Below are 12,233 nucleotides of genomic sequence, written 5' to 3'. Positions count from 1 at the left end.
GCAGGTAGTGTAGAGTTCCCTACTGAATGTACCGATAGTGGAATAATTTATAATATTCCTTCTCCACCAGATTTAAAAACTTTTGATTATATAAATGACACTGTGTTCAATGGGTTGTCCAATTACAAAAATATTTCACATTTTCAGCTTAAGAAACATCTAACATGCCCTTTCTGGGAATTTCACACGTTTTATTTTCAGTGACAAATGTTCTAGTGAGTGGCTTACTGCTAGAATGTCTTCAACTATAGTCAAGTGAGAAGCATCTGAGTACCAAGTTCCAACTGAGATTATGAGGCAGTATCCATTGTTATTCAAAGAGCATGGGTTTTTCACATTCTAAGCAATAGAACTGCACGTTAACCTGCCGCTAATATGGTTGCGTTTGGGGGCGATGTTTGAAATGTTATTTTTGGTTTTGCTTGCAGGAATACTTGATGTTAAGGGCTTCTTCCCACAGATACAACATTTTCCATTGCTGCTTAAGTATACACTTTGCATGCTACAAATAAACAAATCCCCATACACTAGCCCTTCACATCAATCTAGCACCTGCTTGCTAAAATAGTGAAATTACACACTGGGAAAAGTCTGAATAAAAGAAATGTAAATAGTATAATCACAGTTATTTTCTTAAACAAAATAAAATTAATACGTAGTTTAAGGATACATCTATGTACTTGAATTTTTAGTCAAAAATTTAAAAAACTCTTTTTTAACATATACAAGTTCATGCCTACAAATTAAACTCTATTCTTCATGTGTTTCCATTACCTTTTAGTCACATTACTTTATGTCTTGATATGTGGATAAGAGCAAACAATTCAACTGTGTTCAGTGACACACAATGTATTCATTTGAACTGACTTCCTAATCTTGTAAAATATGTATTCATTCCATATGAGTAATAAAAAATACAGTTTTATCTTAAATAATATCTAACTGTAGTTCTTATGGTATTTCCTAACGACACATCAGACTTCTTTCTCTCTTCTCCCGAGAAACAATGAAGTGCACAAAACCTAACTGAGCATAATCGATACTAAAACTAAGCTCTGAGGAAGGTCATGAATTGGGGTAAAAAGTGGCAACAGTTATATGCCATGTTTTGGGACATTACTTTGGGGAAGAATGTTAAATCCTGAATGAAAATGAAATAAAGCCTAAAATCCATTGTATAAAAGGAAATGTTTTACTAAACTGTTCCTCTTACAAGACACTGAGACTAAGACATGAGTAGCCTTATCTAATAGTAATTGTCTTTTTTTTTTCTTTTTCAGAGAGAGAGAGAGAGGGAGAGGGAAAGCTGGGGAGAGGGGTGGAAGGAGGGAAAGAGAGAATCTTAGGCAGGCTCCACAACCAAGGTGGAGCCTGACTCAGGGCTGTATTCCACCACCCTGGGATCATGTCCTGAGCCTCAATCAAGAGTACAACACTCAACCAATTGAGCCACACAGGTGCCCCTGTAATTGTCTTTTAAAATAATTAGTGCAATTGACATAAATTGAGCAGGTACTATATGCTGGGCAGTAATTTGGATCCTGTGGATACCAATATGAATTTGCTATGTCCTGCCCTTAAGGCAGTTTGCTCATGGAGACAGACACAAGTAATTTCAACCTAGTGGAATCCCTATATGGAGTACAGAGAGAAGAATGAAACAGTTTGTTGTATACAGCCTGCACACTTCTACCTCAGGTTTTTAACATCTCCTCTTCCATTTGCCTGGAACACTTTCCCCCAGGTTACTGAGAGGTTTATTGTATCCTTTCTTCCATATCTTTATGGCACCATATCATTGATGCCATATTTAAACTTGCAGCCTCCATCCCGACATTTCTTTTCCTCTTTCTTTAATTTTTCTGTAGTGTTTGTCTGTCTTACTCAATATAATATTCCTAGAACCGATAGTAATACCTAGCACAAGTGGGCACTCAACCCATGAATGAATATATTTTGCTTGGGAGTTTGGGTAGTCTTTATAAAGGCAGTGACACTTAAGTTAGGTTTTGAGGAAAAAGTAGTTCTTAAGTAGAAATAAGATGAAGTTTTCAGCTTCACCTCCTGGTCTCTAACTTGAAAACAAATCAAAGAATAAAAGATTTCTTGTCCGGAAATAATCATAAATATAATGAGGGAAGTGTAAATTAATACAAGCAAGAAATAGAAAATGTTAAAAGCGTTCATAATCCGATGCTCATTGCATAGAATAAATACTAGTGGTGTAGGATATTTCAGCAAGAAGTAAACTAATAAAGGTCAAATAATTGGTAACGATTTCAGGAAACTTTGAAATAAATGTTAATATTATATATGCTTTTTATGAAAATCAGAGTGAAAAAATTATTTTTTAATGTGTATTTATTTATTTTAGAGAGAGAGAGGTGCAGAGAGAGAGGGAGAGAGAGAGAATCCCAAGCAGGCTCCATGCTGTCAATGCAGAGCTTGATGCAGGCAGCAAACCTGGGAACCATGAGATCATGACCTGAGCCAAAATCAAGAGTTGGATGTTCAACCCACTGAGCCACCCAGGTGCCCCTACATTTTAGTAGATTCTTCAGTCACATATTAAAGAATTTTTTCCTATTTTCTACCAAAATAGGCTACAAAGAGTCACAATTTAAGATCTTTAATATCTTTAGGATAGCAATTCCTGTATTAAATATTCTTCTGTGATATGCCAGGCTCTGTAATATTCTATTACATCTCTGTTTTTTTCTGATTAATTTTCAGATCATTAAAGTAGTATGTATACATTGAAAATTTTAAAAACACTGTGGACAGAAAACATAACACAAAATAAAATGTAAAATAAATATGAAAATCAAAGTCAAAATGCCATCCTTGTGGTAAAAATCTCTTAAAACATAATAGAATTTTATCCTTGCAAGATAATTTAAATGTGATCCATTTTTATGCTGAGCACATAATATGGGAATTTTGACAATGTTTCTATACTCTTTTTAAATAAATCAGTATTTTTATTTTAGAAGATTATTACGTTTTTGTTTTATAGTTAAGTAGACTCAAAAATAATTTCTAGGCTTATTGTTTGGTTAAGTATATGATCATGGGTAAATCTCCAAATTATTTGTTTGCCTTTCCAATTTCCTTATTTTCTTTTTTATTTCTCTTTAACGTATATTTGTTTTTGAGAGAGAGAGTGAGACAGAATGCAAGGAGGGGAGGGGCAGAGAGAGAGGGAGACACCTACAGGTTCTGAGCTGTCAGCCCGGAGCCCCATGCCGGACTCGAACTCACGAACTATGAGATCATGACCTTAGCTGAAGTCGGCTGCTTAACCAACTAAGCCACCCAGGTGCCCTATTTCCAATTTCCTTATTAATAAAATTGAAATAACAACACCTGACCTGCTGATCTCCAAGAGGCAGGATAAAGTATAATTGGACTAATTTATGTCAAAGGACTTTATAAAAATACAAAATAATAATATAAAAAAAAAAAAATCATACGTGATTCTAACACAAGATATGATTATTTCAAAGCACATTTAATCCTGCTTCAGATAGCAGTGACATTGTATATTTTTTGATGTGGTCTTTTAAATTTGTTTATTTATTTATTTTTTTAATTGAGGTACAGTTCACATGCAATAGTGAAATGGAGTGGAATGGACCCTTTTTTTAAAGCATACAATTCAGTTGTTTTAGTATAGTCATGGTGTTTTGTAACCGTCCTCACTGTCTAATTCCGGAACATTATCATGACTCCAAAAAGAAACCCTGTATGCATTAGCAGTCTTTCCAATTTAACCCTCCCCACAAAGTGATAATATTTTGAGGTATAATATTTTAAACAACTTATGTTGAACTAAGATTTATGTTGCATGAGAAAAAAAATCACTAATAATCTATTGTAGGCCATTGAGCAAAACATCATAAATCAGAAATCAATAAATAGTGAATTTTATTAAGTTTTCTAATGATGGTGTCCTGAGAAATATAATTGAAAAATATATTATATTTCATGTTGGCCATTATATTTTATGTTGTCTTTCATTTGCATGTAAATGACAATTGACAGAGTAATGCATGATATAAAATAAGATTGTATTAGTATTGGCGAAGCCTGATTCTGTTCATGCTAACAGAGAACATGCATACTTATATGAACTAGGCTGTTTTGTTGTCAGGAACCATGATAAGTAATACAAATAGTCACACGCATTGGAGGGAACAAATAGCATTGCATTATAAAGAAAGACTTTGCTTTTATCAAGTAACAGCTATCGAGCTACATAAAATATTGCCTTTAAGAAATAGGTGATAACCTAATCCTGAGTAATGCATCATTTGAGATATTTTAATCATTGCCTTTTTAATTCTTTCATTCAGTGCAAAATTGTCCTTGGCAAATTGAATGGCTGTTTTTCCCATACTCCTTCACAATTGCTTTCTTATTTAACGCCATATTTTTGCCACCCTCAAGTTTCTATGATTATCAACCTTTAAAATAGATATTTTTTCCTTAAGTCAGCAAAGATACTTTGTTTAAGCATGTTTCATATTTATAAGAAATGCCATCATTTTGGTTGATATGAGTTTAATGTATATTAAAATGGTGCTTTATAAGAATGTAATGCCTAAGTGTGGAAAATAAATAAAAGGTGCTATTAGACAAGAAAACTACTTAGTTGAAACCTGCACAGTAGTAAGAATGAAATTTTATTGCTTTAAAGTGACAGAGGTCTTAATTCTACATCATTTGAAAGTGGTTGTATGCTAGTAACAATGCCAACAATGAGAACATCATGCAAAAGTAAAAATGCAATAGTGAAATGAGCCATTGAAAGGAAGAGTCAGTGACCATATAATATTTCAGTTTCTATTATATCTAGTAGCAATCTGGTTAAAAAGAAATGACAGTTGCCCTGAAGGAAATAAAGTGGAGGTATTATTGTAGTAGTAGTTTGGAAAGAAAATTGCACTGTGTCTTGACTGGATTATTTCTCTATCCTTGTAAACTATCTCTACCTCTCTGTGGTGCTGCCTCTTGCCTTCTTTATACAAATTGAGTTTGTATCATCTAAACTCATAGGGCCCAGGGGCCCTTTGGTGACAGAGAGGAGGAGGAAAGGGGGAATTAGAAAAAGAAAATGTGACAGGCAGTTTTGAAAAGAAAAGCAATTTTCCTTGTGGGTCTGTTCCTAAATAGGAGTTCTTCAATGCAATATTTTGCTTCTGCAGAGCAGTCAGTCAGAATCAAGTGCATGCTTGTGCTGTTTTGTGGGGCTTGGCACTGACAGGTTTTATTTAGGAGGGGTGGGAATCCAGGGGGACTGGATGTGGGGAAGTTAGTAGTTTGGCTATATCAGCCCTGGAGGCAGAGTTAGCACTTGCGATGGGACAAAAGTATTTGTAGTCATCAGATAACTTTGCAGTCAGCTTCAATAGCATCACTCTGGGTTTTTTTCCTACTTTTTTTTTTTTTAATTTTGGCAGCCAAGCTCTTAGTAGAACCATCTGTCTTTCTATTAGTATTTTTGAGGCCTGTTTTGAAGCCACTTTGCTTGGCAAAGTCACTTTCATCCTTGGAAACGATTTTTAAAAAAAGTTCTGTGGCTTTTTGCCGAAGAAGAGTACTATGTAAAAAAATCCACATGGCTGTTCATTTTTGTTCTAAAAGAATATGGCTACTTTGTCTTTGTCTTAAATCACATGAAATTAGAGGTGATACAACTCCAGCGTGGCTATTGGGAAGTGAGAGGCAGGCATCGCAATTTTAGCAGTGTTTTTATGTCTCTAGCTCTCAGTGAGATTTTCTTTAGTTTTCCTAGTAGATTAATTGGAAGATAAAATTGACTCCTTTACTCTTAATTTTAGTGTAGTTTTTTTTTTCTAAAGACCATTGCATTGGATAGGATAAACTGACAAATCTACTTTCTCTTATATGAAAAGAAAAATCACAAACTGTTAGTGGTCATTGAAGATCCCATGCCTCTTCTTGCTAATGGCAGAAAGTCAGCTTTGTGATCCTGGTTACTCCAGTTTGGGTAATTATATCCTGCCTACCTAAACCCCTCTTGTAATCTCATTTGGATATTATATTCTTCATTTTCTCAAGAACTACTGTGTACTATCACTGTGTGCTTCTAAACAGCTGCTGTGTTCTCCCCTGAAGATGGCTGAATTTCATCTGTAGGTGAACTGATCCCTAAAGATGATGTGTGCTTGAACACAACAGTACTCATCTGACTGAACTCCTGAGGAACATTTGAAAGTTTTAGATTTTACATTTTTTTTTGTACTTGTGATAACTTAAATCATACAGCTGCCTTTCATTTTAACATCTGTGTATGTAGTTTAAGCAAATGTACCATCATAACCTAACTTCCTGTTGTTTGAGCTCTCACACAAATTGCTCCTTGATACTGATGTGGAGTCCCTCTAGTTATTTGATTTCTGTATTTTTCCAGTCTAGTAAGCCCTTCCAGGTCTCTCTTCCTGGGGTAGAGCCCAGGGCCCATTGTCATTCAAAAGCAACTTTGGTTTCCTCTTAATGTCCTTGCGGAATTTCCCACAATCTCCTTGTCTTCCCCAAGCTGAGTGCTGGAATTCACCTTCTCTGCTCCTCAACCACTGTGACAGGAACTCTGAGAAAAATCACAGGAAAGGGAAGACTCACAGAATATATATATATTCTCATATACCCACATGTATATAGCATCCCCCCCATCATTAATACCCCCCTTTTTTCTGAATATTTCTTGGCTTTTTCTCCTCATTTCTAACCCTCCTATAACTAATCAAGCCCTCATAATCTATTGCCAGGTTGACTCAATTAGCTTCCTGTCTGGTCTCAATGCTTGGTCTTTTAAATCTCTTCTCCATATACCCATCAGAGTATTCTACCTAACCTACTCAAAATCCCTTGGTTGTTCCCCACAGCCTCATGGGGAATTTCATGCTTCTTACCCTGACACACAGACTCATTTAGACAGACCTTCTCACCACTGGTTTCCTCTTACTTTTTCATTATCCCAGACTGCCCAGATGGTGTCCCCTTCACACGATGCTTTTCCTTATCCCTGTTTCTTTCCTCATGTCTGCTCCTTTGCTTAGAATTCTTTTCCCACCCTCCCATCTTTTTGCCTAGCTGATTCCTACCTGTCTGTTCAGCCCCTGTACCTGGTATACCTATCCCCATGAGGCTTGCCTTGTTTTCTCCTGGCTACATTAGGAGTCTCACATCTGCTTCCATAGTCTCCTACACAGGTTTCTGTTACTGAATTAATGGCAGTGGATTATAGTTACCTATATACCTATTTGCCTGACCAGACTCAGAGCTCCTAGAAGGTAGGTGTTATGTGTGAACTCATCTTTGTATCCCTCGTTAGGAAAAAGTGCACGTTCTGCTTAGTGAAATTGTTGATTGAGTGAATAAACTAATAAACAGAGGCATGTGACTGAAAGCTAAAGGAATAATCTTAAGTACCTACTTGATATATTAGTTTCAGGGAGTCACTAAAGGGTTTTGCAATAGAACATTTACATAAAATATAAAATATTTAACTATGGATAATTGATACGTACTAACTTGTTTTTTTTTTTTACAAGTATCCTAATGTGACTGGCTTGTGTTGGATTCTTAAGATTTTAGAGGACAAGTTTACACTATGTGGTAGAATGATAAATGATGTTGAAACATAATACACCATCTTAAAGGAAGTAGCCTCTTAAATTTATTGTGGGTTATTCTAACTAAGGAGTAACATGCCACCTATTAAAAGGACTAAAATTTTGTGACAAAAGAATTTTATTGAAACTTAATTATTAATGTCACACATTTTAAACCTTAATTAGAAGCTTAAAAGGAATTTCACGCATTAATTGAAAGAAAATTAATGAAGTTAATAGTGAATAGGATTTGGAAGTACTCAAAACTTCAAGTATGTAAGTGTGAATTACTAACCATATAAGAAACTAGTTTTAGAATTTATCCAGACATCATTATGCTGTTTTGATGTGATCTGTCTGTTACTCCCAAAGGGTGACTAAATTTCAGCAGAAGTGAACTGAAAATTAGTTAAGATACAGCAGTACTACAATTGATGCTCATTATTTTCACTAGTTGAGTTTTATAAAGTTGCCATGAACACTGAGTTAGCAAGTACCAAACAGTTGCTCCTGGGAAAAATACAGATTTAGGTTCCTAAATGCCTTTGGTCACACCGTTTTTATCACCTGATCAACATATAACTTTGTTTTATGTGTGTTTCATTTTAAAGACACCTTATTAATATTTATTATTGATTTTATGTGCATTTGAAACGGTGAAATCGCCAACAAAATGTCTTACTAGTATGCGCACGTCTGTGAGTGACTGCAAAAGCACTGGTACCAGTAAATTTGGGGAGGGGGTAAGGAGTAAATTTCCGATTGGCAAATTTGCACATACAGATTCTACAAATAGTGATCAACTGTATTTTGAGATGCCTTTGTAGTTGCATATGTGGATTAGCCACACATTTTGATATTTATTTAGTCTTTATTCTGAGTTTTAGTACAATGCTCTATAATCTGTTGTATGATAATCTAAAGAAAACCCATCATTGGGACAATGAACTTCGTCTTATTCACCACTATTGTTCCTTTCTTTCCCTTGTAGTTTCAACTTCCCCTCCAACTTCTCTTATTGTGCAGGAAACGAGTACTAGGTTAAGAGTTAAGACATATAGTTCCAGCCTCTTACTTTGAGGTGGGAACTTGGACAATTTATATGGCCAAGGCAGTATTTTCTTCCCATTCAGCAGAATGATTGTGTTGTGCCAATCTCTAGGATCTTTGTCAACCCTAAAACTCTGTTATTCTGTATATGCAGATCTTGGAAAATTTAGGCTCTAAAACAAATCATAACACTAAATAAAAACGCATTTCCATAATCATACTAAGATAAAAGGCTTAGACTACATAGGTATTTAAAAGCACAGGAATATGTTACAGTGTGTTCTTTCAAATACTCAAATTTTGGGGTGCCTGGTGCAGTCAGTTAACTGTCTGACTCTTGATCTCCGCTCAGGTCATGATCTCATGATTCAGGAGTTCAAGCCGCATGGGGCTCTGTGTTGACAGTGCAGATGCTGCTTCAGATTTTCTCTCTCCGTCTCTCTCTGCTCCCTACTCCCCAGTTCATGCTATCTCAAAATAAATAAATAATTTCTTAAAAAATACTTTTAAATAGATGTAGTTTAAAAGATGGGGATATAGGGGTACCTGGGTGGCTCAATTGGTTAAGCATCTGACTCTTGGTTTCGGCTCAGGTCATGATCTCCTGGTTTGTGAGTTCAAGCCCTGCATTGGGCTCTGCTCTGATAGCACAGAGCCTGCTTGGGATCTCTCTCTCCCTCTTTCTCTGTCCCTCCCCAGCACTCTCTCTCTCTCTCTCTCTCTCTCTCTCTCTCGTCTCTCTCTCTTTCTTTCTCTCTCAAAAAATAAACAAATACCTGATACAATTTCTTTTAAAAAGATGGGACTATATAATTTGTTCTTGTTTTTTTATGAATTATCATATGAATTATCAATACATGTAGTAGTTTCAGCTGCTGTGCTAAGCTCTCTAGAGGTACAATAATAAGTAAGTTACAACTTCTTTCCTAAATAAGCTCCTAGGTCAAAAGGGAGGCTCAAGTTATACAAGTAACTATTATTCAATACAGTAAGTATTGTATTAGCTTTATGAGGTTAAAAGAAGTAACAGTTCTTTCTGCCTGAAAATTGGCACCACAAGAAAGAAGTGTTTCACAGGCAGACACATTATGTGGGTCTCAAAAGCTTTTGAAAAATAAGTAGAATTTTGCCAAGAAAAAAAGGAAAAGAGAGATCACTCAAAACAGAGGAGAAAACACTTTAGAGCACACTCAGGCATGGAAAAACACCGAGTATGCAAGGAACTCTTCGTGGTCCTTTGAGGCAAAAGTACAGATCTGAAGCAGGGCAACATCTCTGGAAAGATAGACCGAGGACAACTTGTGAAGAATCTTGAATACCATGCTGAAGGGTTTGGTTGTGACTCTCTAGGAAAAAGCAAATCATTAAAAGTTTCTCACAAAAGGGACATATAAAAACAGATAAAAGACTCAATTAGAAGGAATTCTATGAGCAATCTGACTTAATGTCTGGTTCTATCCTGTGGGCACCAAAACCTGTAAAAGTCAGGCAGTGTGCCTTTCAACTACTTACATACCTGAGGGTGCTTTGTGACTCAAGGCGAAACATGAAGACAAAAAGATTAGTTGACAGTGACTGAAAGCATTCTATACAACTGTACTTCTCCAATGTGGATGCATGTTGGAAACATCAGGGGAACTTTAAAAATGCTGCTGGCTGGGTCTCACCCCTATTGATTCAAATTCAATTGGCGTGGGAAGAAGTCTGGGCATTGAGAATTTTTCAAAGCTTGCCAGGTGATTCTAATATACATTCAAGTTTGAAAACTGCACTAAAACAAGAACCTATTGTTCCTGCAATTCTAGAAGTTATGTTTCCCCAATTTTAAGCTATCTGAAATTTGGATACTTCCTATAACCCTTCTGTGTGTTTCATTTGGAGTTCCTTTCTTCTTCCCTCTAAAATGCTCTTGTTAAATTTATGTGTACATCGTATAACCAGTGGTGTCTTCGAAAGGAGGAGGTGTACTGTGTAAAATATAATAACTTACAAACAATGAAATATAAAATATATACAGCAGCTGGGTCTGTTCGTTTCCTTGCTTGGTATTCTGGTCAGTGCCCTCTTCTTGCACTGAACTAGCCCCCATGCTCCTTTGTCTTCTGATTTCTACCTCTTATTTTGCCCACTTATTCCTACCAACTTGCTGCATATGCAGTCTCTTAATTTTGAGTCTTTAGTCAATTGTTTTCCATTGGTTTTTACATCAGGTATATCTTTCCTCCAGTATGCTCAAAAAAGCCTGGCTGTAGTGATATAAACCTTTCGCTCTAACCTTAAGACACTGTCTTTTTGTATTCCTGTTTGTTGTCATTCCCTTTTAGTTTCACTCTAGTGGCAGTGATAGGTTTAAAATCTTTTTGGCTAAAAGAAATGCCTTCCAATTTAGAGTCATTGCTGAAAACAGATCTCTCATTCTTATAGTGCTTATTTTTCTCTCCGTCTCTGTCTCTCTTTCCCCCTCCCTCCCACCCTTTTCTCAAACATCCCCCAACCCCACCCCACAGTGCATACACTCACCAAACAAATTCTCAGGAATAGCTCAGAAGTTTACCGTAAAAGATGAAATAATGGACAAACTGTAGGTGGACTTTTAAAGTGAGAAATGATGAGCACTATGGGAATCATAAGTGCCCCAAGAATGTTCAGTGCCAATGGGAGAAAGAGAAAACAAATCTGAGGGAGTGTTCAGGGTTGCTGTTAGGATTAGCAACTGAATGAATTTGCAGTCTTTTTTGGATATTTGTTTTCTTAGTCTTCTATCATTATCTCTCCTGTAATGTAATGGGCATAGGCTCTTGCTTTTCTTGTTTACTCTTGTTTTTCTACTGCCAAGTTCATTTTCTTGTACATGGTAAGTGTCAATTAAATATTTTCCAGGGGTGCCTGAGTGGCTCAGTCACTTAAGCATCCAACTTCGGCTCAGGTCATGATCTCATGGCTGGCTCCTGAGTTCGAGCCCTGCGTTGGGCTCTGTGCTGACAGTTCAGAGCCTGGAGCCTGCTTCAGATTCTGTGTCTCTCTCTGTCCCTCCTCTGCCCATGCTCTGTCTCTCTATCTCTCTCTCTCTCTCTCTCTCTCTCTCTCTCTCTCTCTCTCATTTCCCAAAATATAAATAAACATCAAAAATTTTTAAATATTTTCCAAATAATTGAATTAATGTGTGGAAGGAGTAGTAAGAGAGAATAAAACATCAGATACTTGATTTTTAGCATGATCCTAAATTCTTGGTCATATATTTAATAAAAACACCATCTAATAATAATGTTCATCAGGGAGATTTTGCTTAATAATTATTTTGGGGAAATATTTTAGTTATGATAACCACTGTATTAATCGGTAATGTGATATTGCTGCATAAATGACTACATTAGGTTGTATTCCTAGAAATCTCTGCTCCATTCCAAGAAGATAGTTATTCTGTTATGCTGGGTTATTTATTTAGTGATGTGAACCCCATATCCTGAGAATGACATCTGCAAATTAAAGTGTATTCCATAGATGGCAACCAAAACACAGACCATGTGGTTTGAAGAGTGGTTCAAT

The 12,233-nt window shown here is 36.1% G+C and overlaps 1 protein-coding gene across 9 annotated transcripts in view; it reads left to right on the top strand.

The window, feature by feature from the left end:
• The window catches only part of SOX5 (SRY-box transcription factor 5), a 1,014,136-nt gene that overhangs the window by 869,574 nt on the left and 132,329 nt on the right, over nucleotides 1-12,233 (top strand). The gene's annotated exons all lie outside the window — the stretch shown is intronic.

The sequence above is a fragment of the Prionailurus viverrinus genome, chromosome B4, assembly GCF_022837055.1.
Source record: "Prionailurus viverrinus isolate Anna chromosome B4, UM_Priviv_1.0, whole genome shotgun sequence".
Lineage (NCBI taxonomy): Eukaryota > Metazoa > Chordata > Mammalia > Carnivora > Felidae > Prionailurus > Prionailurus viverrinus.
Note: the sequence above shows the minus strand (reverse complement) of the source record. Positions and strands in the feature narration are given on the sequence as shown.